This window comes from Callorhinus ursinus, unplaced genomic scaffold (genome assembly GCF_003265705.2).
Source record: "Callorhinus ursinus isolate GAN/ISIS: 27379988/994484 unplaced genomic scaffold, GSC_fseal_2.0 scaffold5, whole genome shotgun sequence".
Taxonomy (NCBI): domain Eukaryota; kingdom Metazoa; phylum Chordata; class Mammalia; order Carnivora; family Otariidae; genus Callorhinus; species Callorhinus ursinus.
The window spans coordinates 19,639,482-19,665,350 of NW_027397067.1; the positions used below are offsets into that span (position 1 = coordinate 19,639,482).

Genomic DNA, 25,869 nt, shown 5'->3' on the forward strand with positions numbered 1-25,869 from the left:
AAAAAAGGGTGAAGAAGTCATACTGTGTATGTCTGGAGAAGTCAGAGGTGTTCACAGAAGAGATCACTATATTGGATATTGAGGGAAAGTAGAAGTTCTATAGCCAAACAGAGAAAGAAAAAGGGCATTTTAAGAAGAAAGTGTATTCTGTGCAAAGTCATGAAAGATCTGTTTGACAGAATATAAATAGTTTTGGATGTCTATAACATATAATACATGTGACAAAGAAGCCTCTCTTACTGGGGATGAAATAAAGTCTAAATGAAAATAAAGGGTGATTGAAATATGATGCCATCATCCAGCCCTTAAACTCTTAATATTTGAGGGAGTTCTGCTTGTCTTTTTTTTTACATTTAAGCTGAAATATTTAATTCAGTTAATAGGCAAGTGTTCACTGAGAAAAGCACAAGAGAGTACAAATAAAGCATATGCATTTTATTTGAAGAAGGAATTGTATTAAAGATGTATGTCTATATGATTGACAGCCACCCAATTGAAAGATTTTTGGTATAAAAATGATTTCTAAGATATTTGACAATATAACTGACCATCCCCAAAGAAAAGACATGTGGATATACACATTTGAGGGTCCACCATCAAAATAATGAAAACATCTTGGCAAAGTTAGCTTTAGGGAAAGTCTACCACTCACTAAGTACAGCCACCAGTGTGGATCTTGTAATCTGCCTTTTGGTGTGTCACTATTAAGAAAGAAAGTGCAACCAAGGACTCCTTAAAAACAGTTTTAATGTGAAAGAAAGGGACATCTTCAGGAGAAAAGAGAGAATGTAGAAAACTTCAAAAACAAATTACTGGGGGCACCACTTCTTTTCCACTTACAAAATATGAGAAACAACTACTTCACTAACTAATGAGTGAATAAAAGCAGGCAGATTTGGGAGAGAAGATGGCATTTGGAAGAAGGGACCCTCCTTTTCAAAATGGTTTTAGCCTAAGAGCAGTCTGAAGTTGGCACCACTTTGAGTGGCTAAGATCATGAAAGAAAACATATACTTTTCCTGTCCTGAAGAAGTGAGAACAGAGCTACCAGACACACTAGAGAGTCTTGGAGGAAATCCTGGAAAGGTGAGAGAAAGGGAGGGAAATCCTCTAATTCTGTGTTTAAGCTTTCCAAAGCTTTGTTTGATCCCTGGTCGAACCTTATTATCCATGCATATGTATAACAGACTCCAAGCAGCAGAGTTCAGTAAGAGACCAACCAAGTTAATCAAAACAAAATTAAACCATTTTGAAGGAATAAAGCAGAACTCAGTCTCTAAATTATAGAATTCATGATGTGAGGCTACAGTACTGAATTACTCAGCAAGGAAGAATAGGAAAATGTTACCCACTCTCAAAAGAAGAGAGGACAAGGAAAGACTGAGCCCCAAAATGACGCAGATGTTGGAAACAATGGGCAGGATTTAAAAATGAATTTTACAACTATGCTGAATAGAGTAAAGGAAAATGTACTCATAACAGATGAACAAATAGAAATTCTCAGCAAAGAAATAAGTTTAAATGGAAATTCTAGAATATGAAATATAATATTTGAAGTTAAAATTCAGTGAATGGATTTAGCAAAATGGAGGTGGCAGAAGAAAAGGCAAGTAAACTTGAAGAAAAATCAGTAGAATTTGTCTAATCTGAAGAAGTAGGAGAAAAAGGGGGAAAAAGGATGAACACCTCAGGAACTTGTGAGACAATATAAAAAATGTCTAACATATAAGTGTAATTGAGTCCCAGAAGGAAAACAGAAAAAGCAAAGGAGAGAAAAAAAATATGTGAAAAATAATGGTTGTGCATGGCACCTGTGTGGCTTAGTTGGATAAGCGTCCAACTCTTGATTTTGTCTCAGGTTATGATCTCAGGGTGGTGAGATCACAGTTGGGCTCCATACTCAGTGGGGAGTCTGCTTCTCTCCCCCTCCTTCTGCCCCTCCCCCCTCACATTCTCTCTCTCTAAAATAAATAAATAAATCTTTTAAAAAATACATATATAAAAAATAAAATAATGGTGGTGACTTCCACTTCTGGCCAATACGGAGTAACATGGGCCAGATTTACCCTCCTATGTGAAACAACAACAACAAAAAATAAACAAGATACATGAAACAACAGTTTCCAAGACACTGGACATCAGACAATAAAGGACAGTGATGCCTAGAGATGGGAAATAAGGTTAGTACTATGATTGCTCCAGCTTACTGCCTTAAGAGAGTTTCCAGACTACACTGAATGGAAAACGAACCCAGTTGCACCATCTCCCTGAGTTGATGAGACAGAGCTGAGAGTCTGAGGAGGACAAAAGAGTTAGAGTTTGTAAGACAGAATATTAAAGAGGGAAGAGTTACAGAGAGAGATTCCTGGAGATTGCAGAGGATCCTCTTTAGGGTGAGCAGAGAACTGATAGGTGCATGTATGAGGCAAGGAGACCATGTGAGGCCATAGAAAGAATGATCAGAAAGGATTTGGAGTTAACAGTGCCTGGTACTCACACAGAGCTAGGAATAGTGCCTGACATTACCATTCTGAGTTATACTACTCTGAAAAGGAAAAAGATGTTGCTGTGAGAAATTAAGAAAGACCTAAACACATGGAAAGATACACTGTGTTCATGGTCAGAAGACTCCATACTGTTAAGATGTCAGTTCTCCCTGAATTCACTTACAGATTCAATGCGATCCCAATCAAAACCCCAGCAGATTATTTTGCATAAGTTGACACATTGACTCTCAAATCCATATGGAATGTAAGTAACTAAAACAGCAAAAATAAATTTGAAAAAGAATAAAGTTGGAGGACTAATGCTTTCTGATTTAATACTTATTATAAAGCTACAGTAATCAAGACAGTATGATACTGGCATAGAGACAAAGAGATCAAAGGAATAGATTGAAGAGTCCAGAAATATATCCATATATAAATGGATAACTTATTTCCACAAAAATGCAAAAGCAATTCAATGGACAAAAGATAATCTTTTAATATGGTAATGGAACAGGTAGATATCCACACATAAAAATGAAGTGTTATCCATATCTTTCTACCATATTGAAAAATTGGCTCAAAATAGATCATAGACCTAAATGTAAAATTGAACTCTACAAAACTTCAAGGAAAACTCTATGAGAAAATCTTTGTAAATCTTCAGTTAGGTAAATATTTTTAGGTATGACCCCAAAAACATGATTAAAAAAAAAAAATCAGCAAATAGTATGATGGTTGCCAGGGGCTGGGAGAGGAGGAAATGGATAGTTGTTAATTAATAGGTATAGAGTTACAGTTTTGCAAGATGAAAAATTCTGGAGATTGATTCTAGAACAATGTGAATGTACTTAGTTAACACTAAATTTTACAGTTAAAAGTGGTTAAAATAGAGTATATTACATGTTATATGTATTTTACCTTACCAGGTTTTATTTATTTATTTATTTATTTATTTATTTATTTATTTATTTAAAGATTTTATTTATTTATTTGAGAGGGAGAATGGGATAGAGAGAGCATGAGAGGGGGGAGGGTCAGAGGGAGAAGCAGACTCCCCGCTGAGCAGGGAGCCAAATGCGGGACTCGATCCAGGGACTCCAGGATCATGACCTGAGCCAAAGGCAGTCGCTTAACCAACTGAGCCACCCAGGTGCAGGTTTTTATTCAAAGTGAAAACCTAGAAAGAACCTAAGCATCCAACAATAGATAGCAGACATTAAATGAAGTACGGCATTGCATTTGATGAAAACTTTATAGTCACTAAAATTGATACATTGTAGAAGAATTTTAATGACTTCAAAAACTCATGATTCAGTATTAAGAAAAAAAAGTGGATTAGAGGGGGCGCCTGGGTGGCTCAGTCATTAAGCGTCTGCCTTCAGCTCAGGTCATGATCCCAGGATCCTGGGATTGAGCCCCACATTGGGCTCCCTGCTCAGCGGGAAGCCTGCTTCTCCCTCTCCCACTCCCCCTGCTTGTATTTCCTCTCTCACTGTGTCTCTCTGTCAAATAAATAAATAAATTCTTTAAAAAAAATAGTGGATTAGAAAACAGTGTGTGAACCAGAATCCATTTTTTTAAAACAAGTGTATGAGGGGCGCCTGGGTGGCTCAGTCAGTTAAGCATCCAACTCTTGGTTTTGGCTCAGGTCATGATCTCAGGGTCACGCATTGAGCTCCACCTCAGACTCTGTGCTGAGTGTGGAGCCTGCTTAAGATTCTCTCTTCCCTCTCCTTCTGCACCTTCTCCCTCTCACTTTCTCTGTCTCTCTCCCTCTCTAAAAAAAAATAAAAAGTAAAATAAAACAAGTGTATGTAAGTATTGAAAAAAATCTAGACTCAACGAGCATTATGACTAACTGACACAATAACAGGTGTTTTTATTTTATTTTTTGCATAGTTCCACATTTTAGAAATTTTCTACAAAACACATTAATTTTGTAATCAGACAAGTTATTTAAATCAATTTTCATACACAAAATTACACTGGTGATAAACCCATTAAGCTCTATACTATTAGGCTCTTTTTTTTTTATTACTAAAATGAGGAAAGACCAACCAAATCAAATGTTGGTAAGGATGTGGAGTAAATGGACCTCTCAATCACTTCTGGCCAGAATGTGAGATCTAAAACCTGTTTGGAAAATACCAATAATTTAGTAGTTTCTTAAAAAGTTAAACACACACCTGCCATGTGACCCAGCCATTCTAGTCCTAAGTATTTACCCAAGAGAGATAAAAAGATTGTATATGAATGTTCATGGCAACTTGATTTGTAATGGCCCCCAAATGGAAGCAATCTAAATGTCCATTAAGAGGTGAATGGATAGACATAATGTGCTTTATCATTATGGTATATTACTCCTCAGCAATGAAAAGGACTGAACTATTAATACACACAATAGCGTATGAATCTCAACATAGGTATGCTGACTGAAAGAGCTAGACAATACAGGGGTGCCTAGGTGGTTCAGTCAGTTAAGTGTCTGACTCTGGATTTCATCTCAGGTCATGATCTCAGGGTCATGAGATGGAGCCCCACGTTGGGCTCCGAGTTAAGCATGGAAGCTGCTTAGGATTCTCTCTCTCCCTCTCCTTCTGCCCTTCCCTCCATCCCCCCACTCATGTTCTCTCTCTCTCTCTGTGTCAAAAAAAAAAAAGTATACAAAATCCTAGGAAATACAAATAATGTATACCGTCAGGAAGGAGATCACTGAGGCTGTGAATGGGATGAAAGGTGGGAGAAATTACAGAGGCAGAAGGAAACTTTCTGGGGTAACAGACATATTCATTATTTTTATTGTGTGATGGTTTCTGGAGTATGTATGTCAAAGAGTATCCAAATGTATACTTGAATATGCACTGATTTACTGTATGTCAATTATACTTCAATAGGCTGCTTTTGAAAAATAAAGGAACTCCAAATGGGAAAAATAAAAATAAAACCAAACTTCAGCTCATCATATTAATATTACTGAATATCAAATATAAAGAGGGAAAAATGAAGGGGGAGAATCGGAAAAGAAAATAAAAAAAAATAAAGAGAAAATCTTGAAAGAATCCAGAGAAAACAATACATTCTATATAAGTTAACAAGATAGCAGAACACATATTTAGAGTTCTGAAAGAACAGAAAAAAAATCTGACAACTCAAAATCCTATATCCAGCAAAAATGAGGAAGGCTAGAGAAAGGCAACTGTAGCTAAGAAAAAGAGGATTCATCACCAGCAGAAATACCTTTTGAGAGATGTTAACGGGAATTCTTCAGGCTGAAGTGAAATGACACCACACTGAAATTCAATCTTCAAGAAGGAATTAAGAGCACTGGAAATAAAGAGAGACTTTTCAAAATGCCAAGAGAATCAGTTCATCAGGAAGACATAGTATTCATAAATGTTTTTTCTCTCTTATGAGAGCTTCAAAATTCATTAGATAATGACAGAATCAAGGGGAGAAATAAACAATTGTATAATCATAGTGAAGATTTTTTAACACTATTTTTCAGCAATTGATAGAACTAAAGAAATTCAGTAAAGATGTAGATGTATCTGGGGTGGCTGGGTGGTTCAGTCTGTTAAGGAGCCGACTTTTGATTTAGGCTCAGGACAGGATCTCAGGGTCCTGGGACAGACCCCCGAGTCTGGCTTCATGCTCAGCTCAGAGTCTGCTTAAGGATTCTCTGTCTCCCTCTCCACCTGTCCCTCCCCCTGCCTCTAAAATAAATAAGTAAATATTTAAAAAAATATATAGATGGATCTGAACAAACTATCAACATCTTGACCTAAATGATATTTATAGAACACTACACTCAATAACTAGTTGCATAATACATATTCTTTTCAAGTGTACCCGATATGTTCACTGAGACAGATCATATGTTGAATCTTCCAACAAGTCTTAAATATATTTAAAAGAACTGAAAGCATACAAGATAGGTTTTCTGAACATAACAAATTGGAAATCAGTAACAACGTAACATCTCGGAAAATCACTGAAATTATAGAAAACCGTTCTCATTTCTTCAGTGAAGAAATCAACAAAGAAATTTCAAAATATTTTGAACTGAATAATTATGAAGGAGAAAACCATAAAGCTTTTAAAGGGAAACATAGGATAGTATCTTTGTGATTTGTGAAAAGCAAAGTTCTGAAATGTAAAGCAACGACCATAATAGAAAAATTGATTAGTTCAACGTGTCAATTAAAAACTACTTAACAAAAGACATTATTAATAAACTGAAGAGATGGGGTACCTGTGTGGCTTAGCTGGTTAAGTGTCCCACTCTTGGTTTCGGCTCAGGTCATGATCTCAGGGTCATGATCTCAGGGTTGTGAGATTGAGCCCACGTCAGGCTCTGTGCTCAGCATCGAATCTGCTTAAGATTCTTTCTACCTTCCTCTCCCTCCCTCTCTGCTCCTCTCCCTTTGTTCCTCCCCCTGCTTGTGCTCTCTCTTTAAAGTAAATAAATAAATAAAATCTTTAAAAATAAATAAAAATAAGCTGAAGAGGCATGCCACAGATTTGAAGAAAATATGTATTATAAAACATGTATCTGACAAAGGACCGGGATGCAAGGTATATAAAGAACTCCTACAATTCAATAATAAAAAACAAAATAGCTTGAATTGAATAGACACATGAACAGACACATAAAAATGTGGCCAATATTGTTAGTCATCTGGGTAATGCAAATTAAGACTACATAGACATACCACTACACATACATCAGAACAAATAAAATTAGAAAGATTATCAATACCAAATTTCAGTAAGGATGTTCAGCCACTGGAAATCTCATAAATTACTGTTGGGAATGTCAAACATGACAAGTATTATGGCAAAAGATCTAGCATTTCCTTGTAAAACTAAATATACATTAACCGATGGTCCAATAATCCCATCTCTAGGTATTTACTTAGGAGAAATAAAAGCACATATGCACATAAAAAGACTTGTACAAAAATATTCAAATCAGCTTTATTCATAATAGCCCAAAGTGGAATGTTTCCCAGATATCCTAAAATGGGAGAATGGATAAACAAGGTAGAGCATATTCATATAATGGAATACTACTCAGCAATAAAAAGAATCAACATTGTCAAGCAAGAGTATGATTAAATCTCAAAAACATGTTGAGCAAAAGAAGCCAGACAAAAATTGTACATACTATATTATTTAATTTTTATGAAGTTTTAAAACAATCAAAATCAGTCAATGATGGAAGAAAATTTGAACAGTGGTTTTCTTGGGGTGGGATTAGTATCAGTAATTGGAAAGGGCATGAAAGATCTTTCTGGGATGATAGTGATGTTCTCTAATGACAGGCTGTGGGTTATACAAGTATTTGCACTTTTCAGAACTCAGAAAAATTTGCGCATTACATTGTATGTAAATTTTACAACAAAAGAAAAAAAACAAATATTGAACTCTAGTTAATGACAGGAAGGCTGAAGTACCTAGGGGGACATACATTTGTCTGAAAGTTATTTTAAAATACATAAAACATGTAATGTATCGATGTAGGAATAAATATGTGAAAAAGCAAGTATAGTAAAATGTTGATGCTAGAATCTAGGTGATGGGTATTTTGGCATTCACTCTAAAATTCTTTCAATTTTGCTCTGTTTCAATATTTTGCTAATAAATTTTTTGAAAAAGTTCTATACACAACATCTTGAGAGAGAAGAGAAAACATAGCATTGGGGTGCATGGGCCTGTGGGGCTGGAACTGGAAGGGTCTGTGTTGGCAGGAAAGTTAGGGATCTTGGAAGAACTGCCAGCAGGTCTGATGTTCAAGAAACCACTGACCAACTCTTGGATGTGAACCTTCAAGACAGAAAGTAGTCTCAGAAGTGAGTCTGAGCACTTCCAGGTCACAAGTGGAGCCACACGACCTACTGGTTTTGCACAGACAGCTGCAGATGAAGTGAGAGAGAAACTGCTCATCGTGCAAACTGCAGAAATGAAGTGAGATGTTTTGGCGTTTTGGTGGAAAGCCTGGCTCAGGTCTATTGTCTGAAATCAGTTGATAGCTTATTTGTGGTTGTTCAGGAGTTTGAAGATTACCAGTTCAAAGAAACAGAAGTTCTAAAGGATTTTGAAGAATTGCCTGGAAACTCCCATGCTCAGAGCCTTAAAAGATATGGAAAATTAAAGCCAGTTTCAAGGAAAAAATTACAAAAGGATAAATAAGAATTCAAGTAACGGTAAAATTGATAATAAATGAGGAGACAAAACAGAAGACAAAGATGTTAAAAGAGTTTCCTAACACTGGCTTAGATTTACATGTCTTCGACTCTGATGAAAATCCAGCTATTGAAGAGATACCAACATTAGTAGATTCTGATTTGGCATCTTGCAAAGATGAGACTGATGAAAGTTCAAAAGGAAAAACTGATCCTTAAGTGTTAAAGTTTAGAGTCATATGCAGAAAGGAGAGAAACAGTGCTGTACCTCAAATCAGGCTGCAAGAAATTCTAGGGGTGCTGTTCAGGATTAATTAAAGTGGAAAACTGACATGACCAATTTTGATACGGAAACTCTTTTGAAAATCCATGATAATCAAATCATTGCAGGCATTGCATTGACAGGAGAGAGTCTCCACCAAAGAAACAAACATCTCACATTTTGGACCTACAACTCAGATCTGCTCTCACCTACGGGGTGCTCAGGCTCTGTGTTCCTCAACCTACTGATAGGATAGTTGATGGGATGTATGGAACAGGGGCAATACCAAGAGATGGGGTTACAGAAGCTGGTGATAATAATACCTTGGCTGTTAATAGGGAGGGTGGCACATAATATCTCTTCTGGATTGACCAAGAGCCAAATTAAAGAAGGCAAACCATCCTGGGGCTTGTCCATAGATGCTGTTCAGTGGGATATCTATCTGCAATTCACCACTGAGACCTGGCTCTGTCGTATTACTATAACAGATATGCCATTTGGAAAAATGATGGCCTCCGAGAAGAGAAACTGTAACCTTTATCCAGCTTGCTTACGGAGATGAACTGTATCTGTGGACCTGAGACAGGCCAGGTTCTACTACTTACTGGGACTGGAAATGCTCTACCAGGGCATTATCTTTAATGAGACACATCTGGCAAAAGGCACCTACTGTCTGCGCAACATAGAGGGTCTTCCTGCAGCAGTTTGTGTTCTGAAACACCCATCCCAAGCTGTTGATTATCCTTCAGAAGATGGAGAAAGAGGAACTCTCTGGTAATGCAAAGAATGCAGTATTAGTACTTCCCAACACTGGAAATGTCAGCACGAAGAACTGAGAAAACTAACATCAACCAAAGTGCAGTTTGCACTATTTAAACTGGTCTAAGGCTCTTCACCCTGGTTAGCAAAAGATATGAACGTCACGTGATGGGATTGAAAAATATCGTATGAGGAGGCAGAGCTTTTCTTTAGACCTGTTCTGAAGAGGTAGCTGGGCATTTAGTACTTTCCTTAAAATGCTTCAAAAATGCCCAGAGAAAAGCCTACTGAAATGCTCTGGGATTTGGGTTTAGAACAGTTTGTTTTCAGGTTTTAGAACAGTTCCTGTTTTCCACTGTGGCAGGTAGAAAGTTCCCCTGGCCTAAAGCGAAGGCAGAGGACAGGAGAGCATCTGAGACCGTGTCCCATTGCCTGGGGAGCTTCACTGTTTAGCTGCTCAATATTTCGTTACCTCAACCTTAAAAACCAAAATTCAGGACGTGGTGAAATCTCACGAGACCTATAGGAAAGATTGCCATCTGCCTTGAAAATGAAAACAGGCATCTGTTATTCAGATTAGTACACAGAACTGAAATAGAGGACTGAATTCATCGAAGGAGGTGCAAAGATCCTTTACAATTAGTATAGGACATGTCTATGTATAAACAGTAGCAAATACACTGACAGAGCATGGGAGCAATAAGCCAGATTAAAAGCAAATTCATTTTTCTTTCAGTAAAGAAAAAAGAAAGAAAATGGCCTTAAAATTTTTTTAAAAAGATGCTCTAAACAAGGAGTATTCAGACAGCAACAATCTCTTAAATAGTAGATCCTATCTCCTAAATATGCACAAAATCAATAGGAGGATGGGAAGTACAGGTTGAGGCAATCTCCCCAAAAGACAAAAAGATGGAGAAATAGAAGAACAAAGAAAATTAGAGAATTAGGCAACATTAACTAAATGGTATTCCAGGCAGCGGGAATTAAAAACATGTGACAAAGGAAATTATCAAAGAAGAAGGAGGAGGAGCAGAGGAGGAGGTGGGGGAGGAGGAGGAGAAGATAATAGAAAACTATTTCCAACAACTGGTTGAGAAGAACGTGCTTTCCTCAACTGAACTACTATGTGCCCCACACAGTGAATGAGGAAAAAAAATAACCACTACCAAGAAATTTCAGAATACTAGGGATAAAGATATGATTTGGAAAACTTCCAAGCATAGGGCAGGGGAGGGGCTGGGGTGTGGGGCGACCACAATGGCATTTGACTCTTACTTGCAACACTATTGTCAGAAGATGATGGAATTGTGCCTTTCAAATTCTGAGAGAATTATTTCCAGTCTAGGATTTTATGGTCACATAGTCAAGTGGTGAGATTAGAATAAAACATTTTAAAAGATACAAAACATTGATCTTCATTCATCCTTTCTCAGGAAGCTACTAGATGATGCTCAAGTAAAATGAATTTTTAGAAAAGATATGGAATTTGGGAAACAGAAAACCCAACTAGAGACCCAGGTGAAGTTAATTCCTGACATGATGGTAAAGAGAAATCCTAGAATCATGGCAGGGAAGCGGGTCCAGGAAGCAAACTCACTCAGTTACAGCAAGAACATCCAGGGATTCTGGAAGGATTGTTCTAAGAAACAAAATAGCCACATTTACCTATTGTTTATGGACATGTTCTGGGGAGCTTTAGTCATACCATGGGAGGGAGTTTAGGCATGAATCAGTGGAAGGTACATAAGAAATGAATTAAACAAATCAGAGGCATTGACTGAAGCCAGGGAAATAAAGTTATACAAGGAAATGCTTCTTTCGTTAATGAGCGCATGGTTCAGCTGTGATTATTATATGACAATATTAATGTCAGATTGAATATTAACCTAACATGGTGTATAACTACATTAGGTGAATAGAGAAAGGGTATATTAGGAAAATAAATCCTCATCTTTCGTAGTATGAAGTCAATAGATACTAGTATTGAAAGAGTCAAAAATCAATAATACATGGTATAATTTAGGAATATAATGGTAAATAACAGAAGAAAATGAGTTGAACATCTTTCCTCTGGAAAACATAGATCAGGGGTGGGGAAGAGACTAGAAGACAATTTTTTTCCATTATAAACTATAAAGTGATTGGACTTTTCAGTAAATAAATAAGACAATAATATTTAATATACAGTGGTGTTAAATTGTATCATTCAGATAACACTATTTTTTGAAAAAATTTATGCCTCTAGCTCAAAAAATATATATACAGGAATACTGTATTTCCACGTTCTTTCCCTCCCAGCTTTATTGAGGTATAGTTGGCAGATAAAATTATAAGATATTTAAAAATGTACACTGTGATGATTTGATATATGTATACAATTGAAAGGATTCCTGCCATCTAGTTCATTAACTAGAACATTAGTATCTTAAAAATTAAAAATAATTAAAATGCTTTTACTTTAGAAATCAACTGTCGGTTAACCTTACATCTCTTTCTGAATCATGAATGCTATTGCTATGTGGTAGACAAGCTATAGAATTAGTAATTGATGTGTCCACCATATAGATAACCCAGTTTTGGTAAGAGGTTTTTTTTATTTTAATGCTTGAAATAAAATAATACTCCTCTATTCCCCTGTAAAACCGTAAGTGAGATCGAAAAGTTTAGTCAAGAGGCACCTGGGTGGCTCCGTCAGTTAAGCATCTGCCTTCGGCTCATGTCATGATCCCAGGGTCCTGGGATCGAGCCCCACCTCCAGCTCCCTGCTCAGTGCGGAGTCTGCTTCTCCCTCTGCCTGCCATTCTGCCTAATTGTGCTCTCTCTCTATCAAATAAAATCTTAAAAAAAAAAAAAAGAAAGAAAAGTTTAGTCAAGTAAAATGTGGGATTACAAACAAACTTTTTCAGTCAGTCTTCCAGTTATGGTATGAAAAAAGGAAACAATGACTTTTATTAGCTGTGTAAGAAATTAACTACGTATTTCTAACAGAATACATACCTTTCCAGGCAGGAGAAAGTCCACAATGGTCATGAGGTAATCACCTCCCATCCCTCCCCTCCAGAAGAGAACTGACTTTGGCCTGCCTTGTGGAGAATGGATGCTGTGTAGAGGAAGGTAGTTCACTGCTTGTCAAGTTATCATGGGGCATTATTGCCAGGTCTGTTGTAGGGGCTGTGTGGTGAGCCTCGATCCTTTATTTCAACTTAAAGTGTATTTTGTATCTATTAAGGACAAAATATTGTGGTGTGCGTATGGTGTGAAAGGACAGTAATAACAACACAGAGTCACATCCCTGAGATGCCATTTCTCACAGCCTGAACACCTTCAGACATGCAAATTGTCTAGACTAAGAGAAAGCTTTTTGCCCTGTTTGCTCAGATCTCCTCTTTGAACCTAAGCAAGGTGCAGGGCTCACATGGGGAGCAGGCAAGAAGCTGTGTGGCTGAAGCAGGGAGCATGGCGGAGGGGGGGGTGGCAGGCAGCGGGGAGGGAAGAGGCTCCCTGAGGGAGTATCCTGCCAGCACTCTGGTCTGGTCCCAAGTTGGGAGGAAGAACGTGTCTGCATTTCTTTTCTCCTTCTGTTTATTTCCTTCTCCATCTAACCATCTTTTAATATCCTTGCTCCCAGTCCCTGTAACCCCTTGGTTGGGCAGGCAGTGTTTTTCCTGTGCCTGGGGCAAAACAGACCACAACGATTTTGCTTGTATTCTGGGGCACAGAGATCCTCTTAGGTAAAAGCCATTTAAGGGCGCCTGGGTGGCTCAGTTGGTTAAGCAACTGCCTTCGGCTCAGGTCATGGTCCTGGAGTCCTGGGATCGAGTCCCGCATCGGGCTCCCTGCTCAGCGGGGAGTCTGCTTCTCCCTCTGACCCTCCCCTCTCTCATGCTCTCTCTCTCTCTCTCTCTCTCATTCTCTCTCTCAAATAAATAAAACAAATAAATAAAATCTTAAAAAAAAGCCATTTAATACTAGAATCATTAAATTTGAAAAGAAGAGCTATGATGTTGCCAGCATTAGATCGTCCTGCTGGGGATTGAAGGACAATTCATTATTCGAATATTCATAGGTAATACAAAAATGAATTTCTAATATTTATTATTCCATTTTTTATTTATCACATGATACATGCTGTGTGTCAGATACAGTTCTAAGCATTTTTATAAATATTAACTCATTGGATCCTTATATGAACCCTTCTGGGTAGGTTCTATGATTTATATCCTCACCTTACAGATGAAGAAACTGGGGCCCAGAAAGATGAAATACATTGCCCAAGGTCACACAGCTAGTGAACAACAGAGTTGGGAATCAAACCCAGATCATCTCTAGAGTCCCTAGTATTTATTGTCATTCTGCGCTGCAGTGTGGTGACTAATGAATACATGTAAAGAGAGTTTAATTGCTCATCATAGCTGCTAACTTGATTTCACTTTTCTTTATGATGTCCAACATCTGCGCAGCTTAAAGTTTAAAGATTGCTCATGTGCTGAAAATGTTGTCAGGCATATAAGGGTCTGGCAGTACAGATAACTTGAAAACCCTCCAGCTACAAACACCAAGAATTGCTCAATAAATTTTAACTAACATCCTTATAAATGCATGGCTGAACGGCTAAGAAAGGCAAGGAAGTTGCCTTGGGTCAGAAATGAAGAAGGGACTGAAAATCAGAAAGGTGAACTGCGGAGCTGACACAGTGTCTGCTAGGGGATGGGGAGCGGTGAGGTATTTATCACATTTAATAATACAGGGTCTTGAATTTAATACCAGTACTTGGAGAGAGAGAGTTGGGACTGAGACCCCCATTTTTATAGTGCTACCCCTTCAGTATGAGTGAGGATTCAGGCAAAGGGAACTCTCAACTGTTGTGGGAAGAACCATTTTTTTAATATTATTTTATTACATTATGTGAGTCACCATACATTACATCATTATTTGAAGAGCAATGTGACAATGTCCCGTGAATTTAGAATATGTGCATCCTTATGACAAAGCAATTCTTTTGTTAGGTTTATATGTTGGAGAAGCTCTAGGCCATGGGAAAAATCAGACATGGCTGAGGATTTTATTACAATGTTGTTTGCATTAGTAAAAAGCTGGAACAGGAGAGTGGATAAATGAATTGTGCTATATTCGTTTAATGGAATGCACAGAGCAGTGAAAATCAGCGTACTCTAGATATGTATCATCAGGGGTAATTCTCAAAAGCTTCACTTTTGTGAAAAAGAAAGACAAGATGCAGAGTATTTGCAGCATTCAACCTAAGAGCTGAAATGTAGAGAATCAGAAAGAATAAAAAGAATTGTAATTCTTAACCTCAAGACGGAGACCAAAAAGGACTTCTCTCAAAAATGAAAGCCACACCGGCACTGCAGATGTAATTGGCTTCTGTTTGGCCCAATATCTACCTTGCAGACCAGACCATCAAAACAGGTCCAGCAGCATGTCAAGAGAGATAGAATGGTGGCTTTACTAAATAGGAAATATTCTCATATTCTCATTTATTTCACCAAAACTCAAATCAACTCAATCTATCTGTAACTCTGCTTTCTCTCCACACTACATCATCACCTCTTTCTGGCCTCACCATGTGTCTCTTATTTCCTGAATCCACACATATACACATGGTTTCAAACTTATGCAAAGTCACTTAACTTCCTTTTGCTTTTAAACTTGCATCTTTAGCCCGTTATGCTGTTCATCAAAAAAAGGCTCCTTTTTTAGGATCTGTTTATATAACTGTGTATCTGTTTCATAGCAATATTTTTCTCTGCTACAAGCAATTAGAGAAACAAAAACACAACAGAAGTTGAGGACCTTGGAGACAACAAAATTTAATAATTATTGCTATTTCTTAAAATAACATCTTTATTAGTTATAATTTACACACGAAACAATTCACCTATTTAAAGTGTACAATTGAATGGTCACAGAGCTGTACAATCATCAGCACAATAAATTTTAGAACATTTTCATCACCCCTATTTCTGCCCCCTACCTTCTCCTCCCTAGTCCTACCTTCCCCCTTCTCTGCCTCCTGTTCTCTCAGCCCTAGGAAAGCATGAATCTATTTTTTGTATGTTTTGTTTGTATGGATTTACTTATTCTAGATATTTCATGTCAGTAGAAGCTTATAATATATGGTGTTTTATGATTGATCTCTTTTCTGTAGAACAATGTTTTCAAGATTCATCTGTGCTGAAGCTTGTATCAGTACTACATTCGTTTTTATCACATCATATTATATTGTATGGTCATACCACATTTAATTTAGTCTTTTATCAGGTAATGGATATTTGAGTTATTTGGATTACCTTAGCTTTTGGCTATTATGAATATTGCTGCTATGAACATTCATGTGTAAGTTTTTGTGTAGTTATGTGTTTTCATTTCTCTTGAGTATACACCTAAAAGCAGGATTGCTGGGGAATATAGTTCAGTCTTTAACCCTTTAAGGAACTGCCAGACTGCTTTGTAAATTGGTAGCACCCTTTTAAGTACACGCCAACAGTGTATGAGGATTCCAATTTTTAGACATCTTGGCCAACACTTGTTATTATATTGATTTTAATATAGCCATGCTCTTGGGTGTAAGTGGTATCTCACTGCAGTTTTGATCGGTTTTTCTCAAATAGCTAATCATGTTAGTTACCTCTTTATTTGCTTATTTCCCATTTGTATATCTTCTTTGGAGAAATGTCTGTTCAGTTCCTTTGATCATTTTTTGACAATTTGATAAATTGTCATTTATCATTTGTCCTTTTTGTCATTGAGTTTGTGATTTTTGTTAAACTCATTTTTGTTATTGTCTATTTGTCATTTTTACTGAGTTGTAAGAGTTCTTTATATAGTCTAGATACGTGTCCCTTATCAGCTATATGATTTGAAAATATTTTCTCCCATTCTGTGGGTTGTCTTTTAAATTTTTAGGTGGACTTTGCATCAAAAAAGTGTTTTTTTTTTAATTTTTTAAAAAGATTTTATTTATTTATTTGACAGAGAGAGACACAGCAAGAGAAGGAACATAAGCAGGGGGAGTGGGAGAGGAAGAAGCAGGCTTCCCGTGGAGCAGCGAGCCCAGTGTGGGGCTTGATCCCAGGACCCTGGGATCATGACCTGAGCTGAAGGCAGACGCTTAACAACTGAGCCACCCAGGTGCCCCAAAAATGTGTTTGTTTTTGATGACATACAATTTGTCTATTTTTCTTTGTGCTTTTAGTGTCATATCAGAAAAAACATTACTTAATCCAATGTCATCAAGATGAACACCTATGTTTTCTTATAAAGTATTTTTAAAGACTTTATTAATTTGAGAAAGAGAGAGTGAGTGCATGAGAGAGCACAAGTCAGGGGACGGGCAGAGGGAGAAGTCAATTCCCCTTTAAGCTGGGAGCCAGACCCGGAGCTCAATCCCAGGACCCCGAGATCATGACTTGAGCCTAAGGCAGACACTTAACCAACTGAGACACCCAGGTGCCCCTTCTTATAAATTTTTTTAAATGAATCTCTTTTTTTTTTTTATTAGAGAGAGAAAGCATGAGTGGAGGGGGAGGGGCAAAGGAAGAGGGAGAGAGAGAATCTTAAGCAGGCTCCATGTCTAGTGCAGAACCCAACCTCAGTCTCCACCTCACAACCCTGAGATCATCACCTGAGCTGTGATCAAGACTTGGATGCTTAATGGACTGAGCCACGCAGGTGCCCCTTTCTTATAAATTTTTATAGGTTTTAGATCTTACCTTTAAGTCTTTGGTCCATTTTGAATTAATTTTTGTGTATAGTATGGTAGGAGTCCAACTTCGTTCTTTTGTATGTGCTATCTGGTTGTACCAACACCATTTGATGAAAATCCTGTTCTTTCCCTTTTGAATTATCTTGACACTCTTGTCTAAATCAAGTTACCATAAATGCGAGGCTTTGCTTCTGGACTCTTAACTTGGTTCCATTGATATATGTCTGTCCTTATGCTAGTACCACACTGTTTTGATTACTGCAGAGCTTTATAGTAAGTTTTGAATTCAGAAAGTGTGTACCTTCCCATGTTGCTCTTTTTTTTTTTTTGAGATTGTTTTTGTTATTCTCAGTCTCTTGCATTTCCATTGAATTTTAGGATCAGCATGCCAATTTTTACAAAGAAGCTAGTTGGAATTCTGATGGGAATTGTGCTGAATCTGTAGATCAGTTGGGGAGTATTACTATTTAACAATATTAAGTCTTCTGATTTATGAACACAAGATATCTTTCATTTTACTTAGGTCATCTTTAATCTCTTTCAACAATGTTTTATGGTTTTCAGGATATAAGTTTTAAGGATATAAATAAAACTTATATCCTGAATCTTTTATTAAATATATTTTTAATTTTTTATTAAATATATTTATGTTTCATTATTTTTGATGGCTGTTGTAATTGTTGTGTTTATTCCATTTTGAGTTGTTTACTGAAATACAATTGATTTCTGTATATTGAGCTTCAATCTTGCAACCTAGCTAATAAATTTATTTATCAATTTCAATAGATTTTTTTTTAAGTGTATTCCTTAGGATTTTATACGTATAAGATCTGTCACCTGCAAATATAGTTTTACTCCTTGTTTTCTGATTAGGATAACTTTTATTTCATTTTCTTACCCAATTGTGCTGGCTAGAACTTCCAATGCAATGCTGAATAGAAGTGGTAAGATGTTATTATTATTTTTTAAGGCTGTGTTTCTGATTTTTTTACTTTCTTACAACTAGTGGTAAAGTAGTAAAATAAAAGGGCTTGTGTCTTTTCTTCTTAGAAGCAGTAAGGAAGGAGTGAGTTGGAGGAAATCAAACACTGTCCTATAACTACTGACTGAGAACAACTAAAAGGGAGAAAGAGAAGTTGTGACCATTAGCAATATGAAAGAAAGAGAGCAGATGGGCTCTCATGCCTCTTCCAGGAACACAAAAGAGTATGGAAGACTGGTCTGGGCCTGAAACATGGTCTGGAAATTAACAGCCTGAAAACTTGCGGAGGTTCCTTGTCAAAATATAAAGCTTATTCTTTTTAGAATATGCATCAATTTGTGTAGGATTATCACAGAACCAAGAATGCATTAATATAATTGGATCTCAAAGCTTTGGCTAGAGGTAAAACTTCATTTAAAAAACCCTGAAAAAGGGGCACCTGGGTGGCTCAGTCGTTAAGCGTCTGCCTTTGGCTCAGGTCGTGATCCCAGGGTCCTGGGATTGAGCACCGCATCAGGCTCCCTGCTCCACGGGAAGCCTGCTTCTCCCTCTCCCACTCCCACTGCTGTGTTCTCTCTCTCACTGTCTCTGTCTCTCTCTGTCAAATAAATAAATAAAATCTTTAAAAAAAATAAAAATAAAAAACCCTAAAAAAAAACCCCACCCTAAACTTCTGTCAGTTGTTTTTATATAATTCATGCACAACAAAAATCAAATTCATCAATATCGGGTATTAAATGATCTACATACTTCTTATGACACAAGGAAATATAATATATTGTTTTAAACTAGGTCTAGGCAGCTTATGTTAATTTTTGTTTGTGTTTGGTAATAAATGTGTCATCTAATAAAAGTGTCAACAATAACTTCCAAGTTGGTTTTTTTTAATCTGTAATCCTTCCTTTTTTGTTTTTTTAATATTGACATTTGAAATCTGTTAAAATATTAAATTCTGACCAATAAACACATATCACTTGAATCTCTAATTTTTCATAAGGAGCAGAATGGTGAAATGGGAGCTATTTTAGACTAAGAGGTAAGATTAATGAGAAAAAAAGCAATTTAGTTTTTTTGGCTAGTCATTGCTTACCTTTAAAATGGGGAAAAGGAAGAGGAGGAAATATGGATTATCTCTGAAATATCTCCCAGTATAATCAACAACAATACAGTTAATATTTATTGAGTACTTACTCCTTGGCAGGCACTGTGCTAAATGCTTGACATATTCTCATGGAACCTCACAGCCTTACAATACAGTTCTATTAGTAATGTTGATTGTAAGTCTAAGGCAGATGAGGCTTAAAATCTACATAGTTGGTATGTACTAGAACCAGAATTCAAATCCATGGAAGTCTGTTCTGGGTTCTTTTATGAGATGGTGGGTCAGATGTGGCCATAGGCACAGACACAGGAGAGGCTGAGGAAAACAAAGTTGATTATACTCACAAGCCCTCAAGACTGGAGGCAGGCACACCACACAGGGCTACATGGGAATGCCTCAGGGTGGTGAGGAGGCAGAAAGGAAGAGCAAATGGAAAACTGAGGCTAGAATATTTATTGAGGTTTCCAAGGAGAAGTGAAGGCAGGACAGGGTGAACAGTTTAGGATTGACTAGTTTAAATAATTTCCTTGGTCTCTGAGTTATATGGATGGTCCTTAGTTGCCTGGTAGCCGGCCTTTGGATGATTAAGGCAGAAGAATATTGCCTCCTGGCAGGGTATGTGCGGAATTGAGAAGGTCAGGCTCCCGGATTGGTTAGTTTGCATATCAAAGGAATGCTCCCAGTTGAGTGCCTGAGCTCTTTATCTGGAAATGAATGGGCTAGCCCCGAGTTGGGCAGTCTCTCCCCAACCTGCAAGGTTTTTAAGATGACAAAAGTACCATAATATAAAGAAAATTAAAAAAATATAAACAATGCAAAGTCTAACTCCAAGCCCATATTTTTAAACATTCTCCAATATGGCTTCTTTTATTTTAAAACAGGTAGTGAAAAATTACCAAAAAATTGTATTACAATGTTCAAACACATATTTCTTCATATTTTTTTTTATTTATTTATGTATTTGACAGAGAGAGACACAAGCGAGAGAGGGTACACAGCATGGGGAGCGGGAGAGGGAGAAGCAGGCTTCCCGCCCAGCAGAGAGCCCGACGCCGGGCTCTATCTAGGACCCCGGGACCATGACCTGAGCCGAAGGCAGACGCTTAACGACTGAGCCACCCAGGTGTCTCCAGACTTCTTCCTATTGCTGGAAAAATATGAGCTGATCAGTTGAATTACAGGTACATTAAAGGACATTTTCTTAAAGATTTTATTTATTTATTTGAGATAGAGAGCGCATGAGAGAGTGAGCACCAGTGAGTGGAGGGCCAGAGGGAGAGGTAGAAGCAGACTCCCCGTTGAGCAGAGAGCCCAGTTCTATTCAGGGCTCCATCCCAGGACCCTGAAATCATGACCTGAGTCGAAAGAAGACACTTAACCAACTGAGCCACCCAGGTGCCCCAGACATTAATGAATATTCTTCCAGATAGAAATAGCTTTGAAAATGAAAACGTTACAAAAACAAGAGATAATTGAGGTGTTAATGGGTATTCAAAGCATTCAACTATAATTGAAACTGGTCCTGAGAAATAAAATGAAAGAACACATGCTGTGGAATAAGATAGACTTAAATCTATATTTTGACTTTTCAATCAACTAGTATATGTTATCAAACAGCTCTTGGCCTTGGTTTCCTCATATGTAAAATGCAGATGACAGGTGATCATGGTCACACAGTTGTCAGTAAGTAGCTGACCCATAGTTTAACCTCAGGTTTGACACTAAAGCCACTTTAACTACCTTTGAGAAATGCGTACTCTGAAGGAAACAAAAAATATCAAGACACTTAAACTTGTACATAGTAAAAAAAAACAACAAAAAAACAAAAAACCTCCAAAACTTATAGACAATAACTCAAATACTAAACAAATACAAAGAGAGACCATTTACTCTGGGGAGAGATGGACACATACTAGAAAAATTTAGCCTTGCATATTTCATTTCATAAGGTGCCAGTCTGTCACTACCTAACTGTAATTTTTTTTATTGGAGGGAGACCATTTTGAAATGAAATATCAATGAAATGTAGAAGGTTTGACATATATCTTTGTTGCCTGTTTGAATTCTGAAACATTTTTATTGTCATCACTTCATTAAGACTACAAGTTTTTGCTATAATGCCATTTTATTAAAGATAATGAAATGAAAAAGAAAAATATTTTATTTTTTTGATCAAAACAGATTACATGAGTCAGTATATGCTGAGAGTAAGGAAAACCATCCCAAGGTATATGAAATCTTGGGTTCTCTGGCAGTGATTTGATAATAAAATATGTCTAGGGATATGACTTTCTCAAGCATTTACAGACAAAGGGATCTTAAAATACATTTTAGAAACAGATGTAGCAGAAAACATTTGTCATCAATTCTAGTCAATTGGTTTTCATCGATCACTGACAATTGTTTCAGGCCTAGACTGGAAGATGAACAACATGCTTTAAGAAAAAAAAAAAAAAGTAAAAGACAAAAGTAAGAGACAAAGACAAGTGGCAAATTAAAGAGGAGAGGCTAAAGAAATACATAAAGGCAAATCAATGCTGCTATCTTACTGAAACACTGTATTGAATACTTAGAAAAGTAGATACTTAGAAAAATATTCTCTTGAACAAAATCAATTAGATGTTATTATGCATGTAAAAAGGTGATTTAAACATAAGGGATTGAGGACCTGGTTATTAGATATGCTTCATGGTTACCTAATGAATTACCATCATTTTATTCTTTTATTAATTCATTCATTCATTTGAAGTGGGGGGAGAGGGAAAGAGGGAGATAGAGAATCCACAAGTAGACTCCCTCTGAGGACAGAGCCTGAGTTGGGGCTCCATCCCAGGACCCTGAGATCATGACCTGAGCCGAAATCAAGAGTCAGACACTTAACTGAATGAGCCACCCAGGTGCCCCTATTCTTTCTTTTTAAAATTCATTTATTCTTTCATTTATTCATCTATTCATTCATTCAATTTTTGGTTTCCTAATCCTCCCAGGCAAAATTAGTAGGGTCAGCTGCTGTTCCTCCTGACCTCATCATAAATCTTTTGTGTTAGATGTCTAGTAAGTCAGTGTGATTCTGTTTGTGGAAGCTTAGCATATCCTTAGACATCACAAAATTCTCTCCCAGGACCAAAACCATTTGAGGATTGGCGGGAGGGTATTACCCAAAGGAAATAGGTCAACATTTACTTTGGGAGGAGAGTGTTTTTGGAGAAAGCTGTCATCCTTTTTTTTTTTTTTTTTTAATTTAAATTCACTCTAGGCTATGGTGGGTCTGTAACTGAAGCAATGTGAGTTCACTCTTCGGTGAATCACAGATAGACCAGGTGGAATTGTCACACAGGTAAACTTTATTTGCAGCAAGTGGAGATCACAGGGAATGACTTCCATAGCTGTGACTCCCTGAGCAAGGGTGAATAGGTTCCTTTTATTTAGGGTTAGGATGAATCCTTAGGAAGGGGAGCCTTAGGATGTATGTAGAGGTGGGCGGAAGGCCATGCATGTGCCTTAAGGAAACAGACCTACATTCTGTTATGTAAATGAGGCTCTGCTCTCGTCTTTGAGCAGAGATTTTAGTATTAGAATGAGGTAAAGGTAGTTGTCGGTCATTCTAGATGTTACTCCATGGTCCCTCTGAGCAGGTGTGAGTCAGGGTTTAGGCTCAAACTCCTCTGGGTGGTCTGGGACACAAGGTCTTGTCAGGGCAGTCGCTATCACTGAGTGGTGGTTTCGGTTCTCATTTGCCTGAGTTAAGAGATAAGCTGTAAAGAAGAACTTAAGGAAAAATGAGGGACAAAGGTTGGTAAGTATAAGCAAGTGGGCAGTAAAGGTCAGGTCTTAGGGTCTAGCTGGTGATAGTTCCACGAATTCTGCTAAAATGTACCTTTAACCTTTAGTGCTGGGGTTGTTGAGATGAGCTGCATGACTGAGCATTAGTTGGCATTTCCAGAGATGCATGTTTGAGAAATAGGTCCCACGTTACTTACTTACCTCCTGATAGCTAGGCTGGAACAATAGCACATTCTGTCCTGGCAGAGTGCCTGGTTCCCCAGGGTGCACAAGTAGAATTGTTTCTCCTTCCCAAGTAATCTTTTGTTTGCTTAGTTGCTCTTATTTTCTCCTTCTTTTCACTATAATTTACACTATCATGTAAATTATCAATAAATTCAGTATTCTGTAACATTTTTCCTAGTTTAAGTTTTTTTTTTTTAAATTCCTAACAAAGACTCTCACTAATTGGGATGAAAAATCAAGACAGCATCACTTTGGAAATTGTAAGCAAAAGGCATGTCAGAGTTAACAGTTTATTGATAATTGAGATGAAAGTTATCTACACAGTTTGATATCTGTAGATTTCCTTTAAGTGATTCATAATGTAATTCAAATAAACAAGTGATAAAAGATATTGACATAAAGTATTTTACATGATAATTGCTCATAAATATGCCACATATTAAAAATTAAATATTAAAACCCAATATTCAAATGTGGAGATTAAAGACAGAGAAATGTCACTTGAGAAAGCTGGATGGCAGGACTTTATAAGCTGGCAGCATCATTTGAATTCTGTAGGTCCAGTAAGTCAGTTATTAGTGCGGTTAGAATCAGTCCCAACGTGATTATCATTATTCAAAAGCACAAGGGACACATACAAGCCATTTGGTCACTGTATTCATTTAGTCTGTGGCCAGAAAAGTACCATGGTATCTTTCCCTACTCTACCTCTTTTCCCATAAAAACAAACTAGGGAAGTAAAATTAGTCACCAAAATACCTCTTGGTCGAGGACTGCCTGGGTGGCTCAGTCGGTTAAGTGTCTGACTCTTGATTTCAACTCAAAGGCTGAATCGAGGACCCTGAGATCAAGACCTGTCTGGGGCTCTGCGATCAGCCGGGAGTCTGCCTGAGGACACTTTCCCTCCCTCTCCCTCTGCTCCTCCCCCTGCTTGCGCGCGCGCGCGCGCACACACACTCTCTCTAAAATAAATAAATAAAAATAAAAAAATAAAAATAAAAAAATACCTCTTGGTCAAAATGAAAAGGGAAGTGGTATGCCTGGGACTTTGGTAGTCAAGGCTTTGGGAGGCAGAAGAGTGGTATTTAAATATGGACTCTGCTACTTACTAGCTGTGACCTTGTACAAGTTTCTTACCCTCTGTGTGCCTCAGTCACCTCACCCGAAAAAAATGGGAGTAATAGTAGTACCTACTTTATGACATTGTTTTGAGAATTAAATGAGTCAGGGCAGTGGATAAAGTGCTTGAAACAGTACCTGGCCCAGTAGATGCTATATATGTGCTTATCATTTGCATTAGTTGTGAGAGGTATTTCAGGCAGCAACGAAGAAAACTCTTTGTGACCACCGTCAGCCCCTTAATGGCCAGATTACTCATATGTGCTGGGTGTTATAGCTTTTTGTCTTGGTAGAAAGGCCTGAATAATCACCCACAATTCCTCTTGCCTCCCATTTTCCAGGCTTTGGGTATAAAACTTTCTTCCTTTATTTTAATTTCTTTATGTAGAGTCATACAATTGAGTAGATCGTTTTATATTATAATCTATACTTATCTTACAGCTCTCTTTTTGCCTCTAGAATACCTTCTTTTAATTAAGGGGACTATAATACCCTGTCTCACTGCTTTGATTAGCAAGATATTCTTTCTACCTGGGACATCTTCAGATAATTGGTTCAATACAGTTGATGTGAATTTTGCAAGTCTAAATCTCAGGGAATTGACAATGATGATGGAGATAATGATGATGATATGATGACAATAATAATATTAGCACTACCCTTTATTGAATCTTTACTCTGTGCCTGGATTTGTGCTGAGTACATCCTGCATTATCTCATGTAATCTTCAGGATAAACTGATGAACTAAGTACTATTTATCTCCAGTTTACAAATGAGGATACTGAGGATGGAAAGGTTAAGAAGCTTGTGAAGATTACATGGCCAGTAAGTGGCAAAGCCTAGATTCTATCCCATATTAGAACTCCAAGGTCAGTGTTCTCAATGATCATGCTTGATAGGCTCTGGAATATGTCCCTCCCTTTCAGCTGAATTTGAACTACTAGCCAAGTGAAAAAGAAAACACGTCCTAAATTTTCTTGAGGAGCTACTGAATAGATAAAGTCAAGGGACAGTTACATGACCCTTCACACATACACAGATATGAAGCCTCATGCTAATCACAAAACCAACACTTTGTTGAAATTAGTATTTTTATAACAAAGTATACTATAATATACATAATGATAATATTCTTGCATTAGCATCAAAATGTACCCATGCATCTTCTGAATTGTTTCCTGAAACATATATATTGAAAGTTTCCGCATATAGAGTATCCCACTATGTAATAGTTCA

At 37.3% G+C, this 25,869-nt stretch overlaps 1 pseudogene; it reads left to right on the forward strand.

Annotated features, from left to right (window-relative positions):
- The first annotated feature begins 7,035 nt into the window (after positions 1-7,035).
- Positions 7,036-9,714, forward strand: LOC112823564 (tRNA (guanine(6)-N(2))-methyltransferase THUMP3 pseudogene; annotated as a pseudogene).
- Positions 9,715-25,869: the final 16,155 nt, after the last annotated feature.